The sequence below is a fragment of the Parus major genome, chromosome Z (genome assembly GCF_001522545.3).
Source record: "Parus major isolate Abel chromosome Z, Parus_major1.1, whole genome shotgun sequence".
Taxonomy (NCBI): Eukaryota; Metazoa; Chordata; class Aves; order Passeriformes; family Paridae; genus Parus; species Parus major.
In genome coordinates, this window is record NC_031799.1 from 24,360,964 (window position 1) to 24,376,160 (window position 15,197).

Genomic DNA, 15,197 nt, shown 5'->3' on the forward strand with positions numbered 1-15,197 from the left:
AACTTGGGAGGTAAAAGAGGCTTTGACAAAGTTCTCAACACCTCTTACCTCCAGCTTCAGACAGACAATGAGCTACACCTACACGAACTAGCAGTCCACAACAGTAATCATGAAATTATGCTGGTGATCAGTGACACAGGAGCTTAAATTAAAAGGCTACTCAAGGAAAACAAATCCAGTCTGAAAACTCTACAGCTGGGAGTTTACCTGGTAAAGAAGAGGTCTGTCCCAGAAGTATTTTCTGAAGAGCTTTATGTCTGACTCCAGCAAGTGCTGTGCGGTGGATGTCAGCGTCAGAGCTCCAGATGAATGAACAAACTGTATGCAGGCACCCTCGCTGATCCCTGCTCTTGAAATGTCAAGCGACAGACGGCCCTGGAAGCTGAAACGAAACTCTTTCAGCCAAAGCAGATGCTCTCTGCACAGGTAGAATGAAAGCAGGGCCACAGTAAGCTTCCTCCTCACCTTCAGCACAACCTGTCAGGACCCCAATGCACCCGCTGCAAAAAAGAGAGGCTGAAAATCAGAAACATACATTGAAAATACAGCTGGGCAAACAAAAACATACCAATGACTCTTTCCAGCTTTAATAAGGCAGAGGCACTTCTAGCTATCAACAGGGAAAAAAACAACGTTAGTTCTAGACAGTTACTCACTACTAAAAGAAGCCAGAACAAGCAAGCTGTGACAATACCTATTTCTCCTTATTGCTGTAAATGAGCAATAGTACCTTTTCCTGTCAGTGTTGCCATATATAGCAGTAGGACACAACTGGCAGCTAGCAGATTTGTTATCCCACAAGAGTGAAAAACAGAAAGTATCCCAAGGGAATACAGTATTGTTTGGACATAACAAACAAATGAGACAGTCATAACATAATGTACTGTACCCATGTTGTTTTTTTTTTTAAGCTGAAGTATGGATAAGACTCACATAAACTACAGGCTGCATGGAGCCAGAACTGAAAGCACCACATACCAAAATAAAAATGCAGCCCAATTCTTGTGTATTTCTATTTGCAAAGAAAAGCCAGGAGTAAGAAGGGGTGCATGATGCTTACCATTTGGGGTCCCAAGACACATAGATATACCCCATGCAGCTCCTCAGGACTGTACAGACAGAGCTCCAGACAGCTGAAAGGTGCCAGAAAGCACTTGTCCTTTAAGTCATTTGTCAGTGTGGCAGCCCTCTGGCTAAACAGAGTCATAACTGCAGCACTGGCCTTGTGGCTGATTCTCCCTTATTTGTTTGTTCAAACTTGAGCTTTAGGGGGGGTCACAAAGTCTGCTGAGGCTTTGTGGAAGTCAGGTTCTATGGTTCTGTTTGTTTATAAATATTTCTTTATATTTTTAAGGAATGTCTTTACTTGTTTTTAGTGTATCAGGATTCAGCTGATATAGTGCTGGGAGAGGTACCTGATGGTGCAGCTGGTCCTCTATCATTTAATTGACTATGGGTTGACTTCAAATGTAATGATGGACATAAAATTAATAAACTTCCTTCAACTGTAAATACAAATTTACTGTTTAAAATGAACGTACTGGCAAAAAGCAGCAGAAACCAGCACAAAATAGGCAACTCTCTCCAGATAAACAACAGTACTCCCCACATGGCTTAAATGGCAGGACATTTTCATAGAAAGCAGCAAACCATTATACTCACTTTGTGAAGATCTCAACAAGTTTGGAGTGCCCATTTTGTAAAGCCAAATCTAACGGTGTTGCTCCATCCTCATTAGGTAATGCTAATGTTGATGACCCTCCAGGCTGGGCTGCCAAGAACAGGGAAAGCTTAACCAAGCCCAACTTCATCACAAGGAAGAGAAGAGTTTGTTTTTGTTCAGGCTCTTAAAAAAACACAGCAAGCAGAACAAAATCATCAGTAACAAACCTCAGCATCTTACTTGTTAGGAGGCATCAAGACTCTTATTACCATCTACAGAAATAACACAGCTCATGTTCAAACCTACAGAATTTTTCTGGCAGAAGACTTTAGGTCTTTCACTGAAAACAGCAGTTACATACTTAATTGCATATGCAGAGCTAAAAGCTATCTAAATTCTATCTAATTTCTTCCATCAAAGAAAACATCATCTTATTATTTCTCTCATTCTCTGTATGTAATATAGCATCACCCCAATGGAGAAGATAGTTAAAAAGAAATTTTCCTGCACTTTGCCTTGCCTCAGCAACACAAAACACCTAGCAACACATCCAAGTATCTAAACTGAAAAATTCAAAAAGACAGAAAAAAAGGGATATGATTTCTCAAGGTAGGCTGCTTATCAGGACAGAAAGAGATACATATAGGGTATAAGCTTATAAGCTATAAAACAACACACACATACGTAGAATATGGCAGATAATTCCTGCTTCTCTCTTCTCAAAAACTGACCTCACATGCCAATCCTTTTTCTCCTCTACACTTTTTATCACATAATCAAGTTCAATGGGATGAAGTTTAAAATAAAATAGTACACAACCATGACTTAGTCACTAGATACTGAGTCATCATTCTCACCATTCTCTGGCCTGTCCTTAAGGAAGGATTTATCTGCCTTAATACATACATTCTCAAACAAAAAGTCTCTGCAATTTAAAGCCAATAAATAAAATATTCTCAAGTGCCACTCAACCAGTTTCTTACATTGATATTTTGGTATGAAGTTAAACTTAAAGGTTTTTCCATGAGGGTCAAGTATTTAGGGACCATTGCTGTACAGATTTCAGAACAATCAGCTAAAATATGTTAGGTTTCCAGTGATTTAAGAAATGTCACTGAAATTTCCATTTATTTCCCTTCACAGCTTTCTTTTACATAATTGAAGGCTGCTGCCATGTCTCAGCTGAGTACACCCTCTCTGGATGTTTTAACAGGAGAGTTGCCTTCTGGTGTCTTCTCTGGGGCAATGGGGGAAAAGTCATTAGTCTCTCTTGAAAATGTGGGACTTAAGAGTGTTACTATATTCCAAAAAATTCTTTATCTCTACATTTCATAGACCCAGAATGGCAAGGAACTTAAGGAACTTTTCCTACCACTACACAGGGAAAATCACAGTAGGATCTCCGCTGGTGATACATTTTTTGATCTGAGTATTTGGTACTGAGTATTTGGTGGCAACCCATCCAGACTTTTTACCTTTCCATTTCAAGTGGAATCAAAAATTCCAAACAGTCAAATCCCAGAAAAACACACCATGCTTCCTTCAATAGATGAAAGAAATTTCCGGCATCGGAGTAAAAGGGAGCTTCAAGTTAGCCAACATGTGACCTGGTGCATGAGCTTGCCTATGCAACAATATTCTCCACAGGTTTTGGTCTTTAAAATATTTTCTTAGTCTTCCCATTTCAGGTTATAGGAAAATTCATGTCTATCTAGTCACAGGATTTGCTGTAGGATCCAGGGCCACGGAGGAAAATTATGGATTGTCATTCATGGTGATTCATGGGGTGGGTTTTTTTTCTCCAAGATCTACAAAGTTTTTCTAACTTCAGTCTTAGGAAGGGATGTCCATTGCTACATTTTAGTTACAAACATTAATGTGAACTTTAGTGTTTACACATCCATGAAACAAGATAGCACATATGTTGCAAGCACAGGCAACCTACATGGCGCTGAATCCAACTCAAGCCTTTCCAGACTGCTTTGCTAAATGGAACCATAAGCAACATGGAACTACAGGAAGGCCTGGATCAGAAGGAAACTTCAGAGACCACCTAGTCCAAAGACTAGGCAGGTGTCCCTGCCATGGCCAGGGACAGCATCTGCTAGAGAGAGTTTCTCAAAGCGCCATCTAACCTGGCCTTGATCAACTCAGCCCAGATCTGACTGAAACTCTCTGTTTTAAAGCCCAGTCAAACACTACTCATCAAACATCTTGGTCTGCCTGGATCTGAGACCTTCTTCTATGAAGGAACATTTAAATAAGCAGGGTTAAGGCTCCACAAAATCTGTGGCTGGTGTGCTTCTTCAAAAATGAGAGACCGCAGTACAACTTCCCTCACAGCCAGATGCAATTTGAACACACACAGCTTCAAATTTCCCCCAATCTGATGGATATATACACTGTTAGCCCCATTGCAGAGTAATTGAAAATAGGGCATGGTGCAGAGGGAAATCCAGGGGATGATGCAGGGCAGAAGACAAGAAAACAGCAGACTGACTACAATGCAACAATCAGCTAGGAGAAGTGTCTGCTGTTTAGACGTGGGTGCCTCTCTCATTATACTGTCATCAGAAGTGAAAAACAATGCTCAAAGCCCGGATCTCTCACTTGCTTGGAGAATGACCTAACAATTCAGACACAGTATGAAAATGTGTGCCAATGTCTTCCCTTTCTGTCCCTAACTGTATTTCTGAATAGAGATTGATAACATCATCTGTGCTTCGCAGAGACAGCAGAGGCCCCAGGACTATTTCTGTATTTCAGAGAGTCTCCCCTGCAAGGAATTCAGCAGACTCAAGGCTGTGAAATCCATTTGGACCCCAGCAGAGCACCTTGTCTGCAGTGTTTATATGTACACCAGGGAGTTCAAGTTTAAATACCCAGGAAATTATGTGGTCCAAAATGTAGACCCTGAACAAACATTATGCATTCACAGAAAAAGAAAAACAAAACAAAAAAAAACCAAAACAAAAACACATGCAAAAACATCAATCAACATTAAGCATGTTAAACATCTGTAGATGTAACTCCAATCCTCAGACTAAATGCATTGAAACAAAAAGGTAAACTTTACTCTGAACGCTGGCCTGTGGCCACTGGGTTTCAATGTATGCTGAACAATGCAAAATAAAAGCCAGATAAGCTTGCTCTGAGGATGATAAGATTAGGATTTTCCCACTCAGGAAAAAGGGAGCCCTTAGGAATCCCTTTTCCTGATGAGGAATAGCCTTCTCTCTGCTCAGACACTGCAGCAAATAAAGTTACTCCTCTGGCAGCCAAATCTTACTAACAATGCAGTATGAGTAAGTCTGCTGCAAAAGAACAAGTTTTAAAAATAACCATAATTAATCTTTGTCTTCTGAAGCCGCCATCTAAAACAATAACTTCTACTATCTCACCACAAATAGTCTACTATCTGATCTTTATCTGACTAACCTAACAACTTCCATCTAACCTTATGTTAAATTTGTTCATGGCCAGCTTGAATGCACATGGTAGCTGAACTGCCCAGCAGGTTCAGTCTGCTTTCAGCCCTGATGCACCTAGTCAGAAACAGCACTCACATTCTTCCCCATCCTTTACCTCTCTAGATGATGAGTTTGATGGGCTACTTTCTTCTTACTAGTCCCACATGGCTTGCCCAGGAGTGAACAGAAACTAATGATATAAAGCAAATACTAATACCTTCATGACAGTTAAATCTGAAATCTGAACTGTCTGGTCAGAAGGATAAATGGAAAGGTAAGTATGCTCTTCAGCAGAAGGATTTTTTACCACAAGGACAGTGAAGCACTGGGAGAGGTGGCCCAGAGAAGTTACAAACTGTCTGTCTTTGGAGGTGTTCAAAACCTGATACTTAGCAACATGATAAACTCTCAAGCTAGCCCTGCTCCAAGTGGAGGGTAGGACCAGGTCACCTCCAGGGACACTTACATGAAAAATCTGCTCCTGTTCTATTCTGGAATCAGCAATTCCAAAACAAAAATACCCAAATGACTGACAATAAGCTTTTTAAAACAGACTTGCCTATAAAGAAAAGATTTTCATCAAATGATGGTAAAGTTTTGAAACAACAGGGGGTTAGTAATTCTTTCCCTTAAGAACAACTTCTAGTTTCGGTTCTCTTCTTTTACCACCCTCTTTATCCTTCCTCACTGTGGCAGATCAAATGGCATTTTCCTGCACTTTTCACTTTATTTTCCCATTCCCTTGGAGAAGAATTCAAGTGTGACATAAAGGCAGGGATGGGGGAACAACAAAGAAAACATAAGAGAAAGAAAACAATCCAGAAATAAACATACACAAAGCTCCTGCCCATATAGTGGAAAACAGCCCAACATATTCTGCATTCTGTAGCAAACTGGAACAGAATAAGGAAAAAAAGGAAAACACAAGGCTTCTTCCACATATTCATATTTAAATTGTATAAAATACTGTTTAATTTAAATGGTATAAAATGCTATTTAATTTAAATGGTGTAAAATGCCATTTTCCATCAATGCACAAACCAAACAACACTTAAGACTTGAAGGACACACTGCTGGCTGATTCAGACAGGGTCAGCTACCACAAGGCAGGTGGTTTTGTAAATGATATGCACTATCAAGACTTTGTTTTGCGTTACATCCCAGTTCTCCAGCCAAAACAGTCTGTTTGGGTTACACAGAACTGAGCCAAACAGCCTGATTTAAACATTAAAAAAAAACTTCTGTTCTTCCTTGCACCTGAATCCCTTCCTTTGTCCAAAAAAAACCTAAAACCAAATATTTCTCTCTGACAGAAATGACTAAGACCTTTCTGGGCTCTGAATCTTATTCATTTCCTGGAAGGAGACTAAAAACCTCAAGAATGAAAAGCAGGGGGAGACATAAAAACTGGCAGACAAATTCCATTTTTTCCTGGCTTCATACTTCTATACATTACTGCTATTTTTTTTTTCATTTCTCCATTAGAAATGAGATTATTTATAAAGCTGTCTTCAGTGCATCCCACTGCTGGAAAAAAAACCCACAGAAGTGGTTTTGTGAAGGGACATCAGGCTGCAATGCATAAAGTCAGGTATGTGACAGACCATCCGAGAGCATACCTATAGGAACCAACTCCTAGAGGCTGGCATCAGTGCTACAGAAGAAAAGGAGATGAGGGAAGGTAAAGGTCCATTGCAAAGGAAGTCTTGCCCCAGAAGCTTTAGTAGTAGAAGGGTTAGAAAAGCCTCCATCCACCTGCCCCATGCATCATGGTGCCACAGCTACACCTCAGGTGAAGTTTACAGCTGACTCCACTGATTGGGTGACCCCTAACTATGATGCAAAACACTACAGGAGATGGTGTCTGTTGCTGGGAGGGACATCCTTTAGTGCTGCAGCCAAACTCTCCCTCCAGGTGTCAGGTATATGAGCACCACCCAAGTGTACAATACCAGCTGGGGCACCCTTTCAGCCAGGAGAAGAGCAGGGCTCTCCAGCCCAGTGCCAATTGAAGGCTGAGGTTTGGGTCAGACCACAGCTTTGTATCTGGTCTCTGCAGCAGTGGAGTGCCCCACTACTTTTATACTGTCTTCAACAGGAAACTTTACCTCCTGTATCCCTCACAGTACTCACTCTCCTCTCCTGTCACTCTGTATCTCCAAGTGCTCAGTGCTTTTCCCAAAAATAGCATTTACCTCTTCATGGTCAAAGGGATCTCAAATGCCTCCCCTTTGCCATTATTACCACTGACCAGGAGATGAGAAACATACACCTGCTGGAAACCCATAACTTGAAGCATGCCTGACAATATCTTGCCCCATGCAGGTTTCTGGGTCAGCAGCAGGCTCTAGAAGACACTCATCTGCTTCACAACTCACAGGCTAGCATCCTCCTCCCTCTGCCAGCCACAGTTTCCAAAAGGATAAACTCCTACTGAGCCAAAGATTTATCTGCTTCTCTAACTCCTTCAATTCTCTGACCAAAATGCATTTACCTCTCCTCACAAATCTCAGACCTAGACACACTTATCCACTGTTCCCAATGTTTTTCTAATTCTGTGAAGAACAGGCACTTTGCACTCCTCTCCATTTCCTTCCATGGGAAAAAAGTAATCTCAAATTCCAGCTGAAGAGAAGACACAATTTTCTTTCATTTACAACAAAATCCTGATATTCATCAGTCAGGTCTGAGCTTATGCACTTTAGAAGTAATGTGTGTAATACCATGTGAAAACAGTAATGATTATTACAAAGAAAAGAGTAGGGTGAGGTTTTACTTTTATAAAGTAAAAAGTGCCACAGAAAATGGAAAATTGTCCCTCAAAGGCAGACTATAAAGCAGCACAGTTTGGTAGCTCATTTCACAAGATTTATCCCTAAAAATAATTACAATGCATTAATGATATAAAATGGAAAACCTCCTTGTTCACAAAGGGGAACACTGTTCCCTTCTCCATGATCCACAATTAGTTTTCTTAATTCAGGCTGTAATGTTCTTGCTTCTATTAATAGACAAAAACCTAAAAGAGCAGTCTTCCTCTTGAAAATAACTGTAAATGGTGGCAAAGCTGGCAGCAACTGTTCTTTGTTTACTGGCACAGTTAAGTAGCCCAGACAACGCTCTCTTGGCAGCACCCCTAAAACAACCAGAAACTGGGATGCCCTCAGCTTCTTGCCCATAAAGTGCACTGCTTGCAGAGTGCCCTCCTGTGCTCCTATTCACCCTCTGACAGCTGAGAAATGTAAACCCGTGTGTGTCAAGGATAAAAAAGCTGCAGGGAAGATGCTGAACCTGTGTCTGATGGTTCTTGGGACTGCCAATAGTGGACAATTGCCATAACCTGATGGTGCTAAGAAACAAAGAGTTACTTGGAAGCATTTTCCTTTCAGATTAATTTCTTATTTATCTCTTTTTCTTGTTTTTTTAATGGTTTTTTTTCCTTCCCTTCCTTCTTTGTATCTTTCCCTGTTTAGGCTTGGTTTTTTTTGGTTTTGTTGTTTGTTTTTTGGGGTTTTTTGTTTGGTTGGTTTTTTTTCTTTTTTCTTTCTTTGGTAAACAAAAACACTGTGGAAAAATTCTCCTTTTTTCTGGCAGTACTAAAAATTTATTTAGCTTATTAATACTTATTGTCTCCATAAATTGAATAATCCAGTTCAGAAGGAAAATATCCTTTATCGAGGTGAAATTAACAAGAAAAGCAGCTTCCCCCTCTCCCTCCTCCCCCTTTCCTGAAACCTGCCAACAAAAAAATGTCTAAGCATAGCACCTTTGTTGAGTCCCCAGTTTTCTCTAGCAGCAAGATGCTGATCTCAACATCTGACCACTCTGTGGGAGTGAGCAGCTCCTGTCACAGCTGTCACACAGGCATCTCTAACAAGTGAGGATTAACAAAAGGGTCATGCTTTCTTGTTTCTTTTGTTGAACTTTCTATAATGTGGCTGATAACTCCCGACCTGTGCAATTACACCAAATTCCTGAATTATTTGCAATGCTCTCTAGACAATCTCTTGGCTCTCTTTATCCAATCCTTCTTATACCTTATAAAATATATACAAACATTTTTCCTGAATACCAAAACTCCTATGAATAAATAGTTCTTTTATCTTTCCATCAACCCTTACGTTTCCAAATCCTCATAAAAATGAATGAGGTCAAAAAACACCAGATGGTGCAATAATTTTCTCCAGCAACAGGTCCCTCAAAAGTATTTTTTGCCAACAAAAACAGCCCTGCAGCTCTGAAAACTGACAGAATGGCAAAAGCTTAATGTCCTAGGTAGTGATGGATGATAGCACCCACATCTTTCATAGCATTCATATTAAAATGAGCATCCTGACAAGGTCAAGTGTCAAGACACCTCCAATCTTTGATACAAGGATCTGTAGGAACAGCAGGTAGGGAAAAAGGTTCTCATTCTACTTCTAAATATTCATAAATTTCTATTTATTAATATTTCTATTTTTTCTGAGAAAAATCCTGTTTCTCACCCATTTTGATCTTTCAGAGCATGTAGAAGAATACAGTGATAACCTTTCATCACCTCACAGTTGAAGATGAAGGACTCCTCCTCTTCTCATGTGCAGAGAGATCTGAAGCTCTCCTGTCTCAGTCCATCCCTTTCTCCCTCCCTCCCTCTCCTTCCCCTCCATGCACAGGCCTCCTTCAGCCACAGCCAGCCCTCAGATTTGCTTGGCTTTCCTGGCTTTGGGAACAAAAACATGGTGATGAGGACAGCACAAGGAAGCAACTCCAGACAGCACTTCTAAGAGTCAAGAGAGAGGATCAAAATTATACTTTCAGAAAGGAGAGAGAAAGGATACAGAAGTTAAAGAAAAATTATACAAACAACCTAGAGGAGAGCAAAATAGATATCAGGCCAGCCCAAGCCTGGACCTCAGAGAGAGACAAAGGGAAGGACTAGCCTCCCTTGGCTGAAGGAAAAACTGTCCAGAAAGTTTTCAGGAGTCCCCCATTGAGGGTGGCCCCAAGCACTCCCCAGGCAGAAGTGCACTGACAGATCCCACTGTAAATGAGCACTGTTCCTAGGTCACATGAATTTGTTTTGTTTATTCAGAAGCTAGGCAAAAGATTTATTTAAGAGCAGTATCTGTTGTACAAAAGGAGATGTCACTTCTTCAAGTGCAACAGTGCCCAAAAGGCAACCCCACCATGGTATGCTAAAGACATGTCTAACACTTCAAATGTTCACAGAGACTCTGTATGGCAGTGGGGGCACACGTCCCAGCTTTTCAGCTGCACTGAAGTTTTGTTTATGTATAGTATACCCCAGGACAAGTATTTTAATCTGAAAAGTGAACAAAGCAGGAAAAATACATAGAAACAAAAAACACAAGATCTATTAAAGTCTTGCAAGGGGAACATATTCTTTTTCTATATAGACATTTCGGTGCACCTGAAAATTAATAGCTAATGCAACTGAAAATTAAAGACTTTTGCTATGTGAATAGCAACTGCCCTGGCAGAGCTCACTCTGATACCAGCTGAGATGACCTTTGACTCTCTGAACCTACAACACACCCAGGATAACCTTCCCCCATGTTTTGAGCAAGCAGGTACCCAGATGGCTATGCCCAAGCATCTCTCAGTACCCCTGGTATCCTGCTGATGCCTCTGGGTTGGGTTTCAGCTGGTGAAAAGCTTAAATAATCCTACTGAACAAAACTACAGCTGATTTCTTCAGGCTTTGATACAAGGTCTTCATTGCTAAAATCCAGCAGTATTTCCAGATGTTGAACAAGTATTTACTCCACATCAAAATGAGACACATAACAGCCATTTTTCCTTTTTTCCCTCTCCTGTCTAGCCAATACTTGAATGAGACTTGGTGTTTGTTTTTACATCTGTTAAAGATGTTGTTTACAACAGAAAGACAAAAAACATTTTTCAGATTTTAAGTTACCTGTCATTAAGAATTAGAAAGATTTAAAATGTGAAGAAAACCCTTACCCAAAGAAATGAGCTTAACTGATATGATTTTATCTCCCAAAAGCTTGCATGCATCTCTTTCAGTTTGGCTCACATGGAAACTGCCTGCCTTCTAATTTTCAGCAATTTTAAGTACTAAAAGGAAAACAGCCAAAACTACCAAATTTTCAATTAAAAACATGTGAAGCCATCAAGTATAATGCAGTTTCCACCCTCAGCTATAAATCAGCTGTCTCTGCAAAAAAATGTGCTCTTCAGCAAACCCTAACTACAGCCTTTTTGTTTGCAATGAAACCTGAACCCAGGAAAATTTCACCTGATTTTGTTATGAAGTTTTTCAGTAAGATACCCTAATGTAAAGTTTCACATGTATTTTCATTACACTTCCTCTACAATTAAAAAAAGCCACTTATAAACTTCTTTAATGATATTCTCCCCATTGAACAACCATAGTCATAAATGAAGGATAAACACTGACAAAACAATGCAAAAATTATGTTCATTCTGCACATGGGAATGCCTACAGTAACATGCTCTTCCTGACTACTACCTTTTTCTTCTAAGATAAAATATCTCATTTTGTTAGAATTATGGCTGCAAAGCTTCATGATACAGTTCTTGCTTTTTTTTAAACCGACAACTCTATTTACAAATAAAGAACTGCATTCACAGTGAGTCAAAGCAGAAAAACCTTCTAGGGAGACAGAGTCACAATAACCAACATTATTCTTTTTAACTCTCTGGGTACAAATCAAATCTGATCACCCCTCTCTTACTTGAGCAGTTTTTTATATTAAACACAAAATAAAGCACGAGAGTAGAGAAACTAGACAAAACAGTGAGATATTCTGCTCTGAACTGCTCACCAAATCACTGTTAGAAGCTTTCTAATTTTAAATAAAACTCTACGACCTCCTGGGCAGCTTCCAAAGATGTTCCAGGTTGAAGGCAGCTTTTCATAAGCAACAGCCATCATCAAGTCATTATCCAGTGACTGCAGATCTTTCACCCTTAGCCCAAACTTATCCAGCAGCAGCTTGTGACTAGTGGCGGTGACACATTCTGTGTGATCGACCAGAAAGCGAGACAACTGGCACAACAGATCCTCTCTGTAAGTGACAGGACAGCTGCCGAGAACCACAGGTGAAAAACCCACTGTGTGCATTAACACAGACACAGAAACTGCTTCCTGGTATCCATGGCCTGTAATTATAATGCAAACTAATCACTAACATCACCTATGTTAAGAAAATACTTTAGTTATTTTTCATTCTTGTCTAAGAGCTGTGGCTGCTCATTCTGAATTATTTTATTCTTCCCTTTCATTACGTTAATTTGTCTTAGGACATCCACCAAGCATTTATTCTGATGAATTTGGATTCAGCTGGACTTGAACTGACAGTCAAGTATACAAACTCAATTCATTCTAGAACCAGTCTTTTCAGGATTGAGGATTCTTTAACCACAGTGGAAAGAATTGAAGGTTCTTGGATAAGCATTGAGAAAAATTAGATGCACATGAAAAGAGTGGGGTTGTGGTCTGCAAAATGAATTCTGAGTAATACTTCTATTTATTAAAACTGATTTTGTATTTACCCAGGCCAAAATAAAAAAAAAATTTAACTAATTCACTCTTCAGACTGTTGGCAAACTTTATTAAATGCTGTATCAATTCTGTAACTTACAGCTGTGACCCTCAAAGTCCAAGGGAGTTTGTCCCTTTAACCTCTTCAGCACTTTGTCTTTTACTCCTACTCATTTGACATCTAAGGGAGGCTGGATGCCATATATCTAAAAGAGGTGCAAGCTGTACCACACTCCGTAGAGTTAACCATGAAGAACAAAGTTCACAAGTTTTCCAACATACTCTGAAAAGGTAAGAGTACATGTGCAATCTGGTCACTTCAGAAGGAAGCACATACTTGCCACAACTGTAGTTGTTTTTAAAGTGCTCCCTTATGCATAATTTGGCTACCATAAAATAACACATCAGCAGAGATAACCTCATATTTTATTTTCATCTGTTCATGGTTTGTTGTCATGATTGCCTGTAGCCTTCTGATTTTGTTCCTACCCCTGAAGCAACCATTTAATGATGTCACAGGATATGCTGAGACCTTAAAAACAAAACTGACTTGGAAAAAGCCTAGCATTGCATTTTCTCCAGTTGTAATCCATGACAATTATTTAGTGTTTACAGGTTCAAAAGAGCCACTACGTAACAGCAATGAACTTCCCTTTTTTATACTCTACTCCTACTGTCAGACTCTAAATCCCCTTTAGAACACAAGAGAAAACAAGGAGATCTTATTGCACAGGTACACCACATCTTATAGCCTCTTACTCACACAAAAGAAAAGGTTACAAAGCACACAATAAAGGTGACAAGCAGGGTGTATGTTACATCCATGAGGAAGACAAACCCGAGGCAGAGAGCCAGCTGGGGGGCAACACATACATCCCTTTTTTGCAGTGAGGCACCCTGGAACAATTTCCCAGATACTTCTGTACCATGTGCAGTTCCAAGCATCACAAGCAGGAAGGCCTTGCAAGCCAGGCTGAGAGCTGCACCAACAGAAGGCTCAGAAAAAAACAGGACTTTCGCTGGTGTTAGGATTACCAGAGACAAACAGCTGTGGCATAGAATCAAGCCACATTAAAAATTATGCCATCCCTGAAGACTGCATTTCAATGCATGCCCTATGGGGCAAGTCCAGTAAAACTTAATTTGATGCTGTGTTGGCATGGATTGCTTCAAAAGGCAGGATCACATATGGAAAGTCAAACTCAGCCTAGATCCTAAAGGCCATCATTCAAATCCCTGCATTTTCTCCATTACAGAGACATAAAACAGTTGTATCAAGCTGTCCAGTCATGCCCAGCTTTGAAACAGGATTGGTGTAGAGCAAAGAGTGGAACTAAGTCTCACCTGGAACTATGGACTGAAAAGTGTTGTCAGTAACTCACTCAGCAAACATTATATGTCTGTTCAGGGACCCATCATAAACAAAGCAAAACACAGCATCCTCTGGGAGGTAAATGTCTTTGTCAAATGTTGCCTGTATAGTCACCTGTCCCTGAAAAATGAAAGTGCATTCTGAAACATTCAGGGAACTTCTCATCTTCAACAGACCCACTGATGTATAATTCAGATCCATGATTATTGTAACCTTTATAACTCTTCTATTCAGAGGCTATGATATAACAACAAATATTCAGTTTCCTACTTCCACTTAGAAAATAACACTGTTTATATGCCTGCAAAAGCAAAGTTGATTTTTAAAAATGCCTTTTAAATAATCTTTCAAGCAATTCTTTTCATCCTACCCCATACAAATATAACTGGCTTCTTATTTAAAAGGTATCAGAATAACCTGAACCCAAATATTTTGTTATTTACGAAAGAAAGTTTTGTTTAAAAAAAAAAAAAAATCAGAAGTGATTTAAATTACCTTAGACTTAGTTTTCAAAAAGAAGCACCAATGCAATTCTACAAATGGTTTTAAAGAACACCAGTTCCCAGATATCTGTCTGTGGGTTTCGTTATAGTAAATGGAAAGCAACCAGCCAAGAAAAATCTGTCATACAATAGCTTAAAAAAAAAAAAAAAATCAGGAAAAGGATCTAAGAAGCAGCAAACAATAACAAATGTTTGACAAGTCTGAGGGAGGAAATTTAGATCAAGCTGCATTTCCTTGAGGAGGAGGACAGTGTGCTACCTCACAGATCCTGACTGCCACAGTTGTTCTAAATAAGGCAGAATTGCCCCAACATCTGGCAGAAAACATGCCACTGAAGAATATCTGAGCCATATTTCCAAAGATGCCAGCCTCCTCATTTCAAAACAGCTACCACAGCACTGACTCCACCAGCTCCATAAACAAGTCCTGTAAAAAACAAAGCACCACACAGTAGTACAAAAAATTCTGTGGCTGAAAACCACACTTATGCCTCTGACTGACCTTGTTCATTATAAGCCAAACACTTCACTGCAGTGTGTGACTTTTGCCACCCACAACATCACATCTTGGCCTGCCTTCCCCAAGGACATCTTTCTCGTCACTCACAACAATGTGAATTCTGCATGTGTTTTCCTCTTCAATGCAGACAAATCCAAC

At 39.9% G+C, this 15,197-nt stretch overlaps 1 protein-coding gene across 1 annotated transcript in view; it reads right to left on the bottom strand.

The window, feature by feature from the left end:
* The window catches only part of ARHGEF28 (Rho guanine nucleotide exchange factor 28), a 115,971-nt gene that overhangs the window by 81,363 nt on the left and 19,411 nt on the right, over positions 1 to 15,197 (bottom strand). Inside the window, exons 4-6 of the mRNA XM_015652240.3 lie at positions 1,663 to 1,846; positions 466 to 500; positions 208 to 382 (exon numbers count right to left, since the gene is read on the bottom strand). The gene's annotated coding sequence lies outside the window, so the exon portion shown is untranslated. The remainder of the gene's footprint in view (positions 1 to 207; positions 383 to 465; positions 501 to 1,662; positions 1,847 to 15,197) is intronic.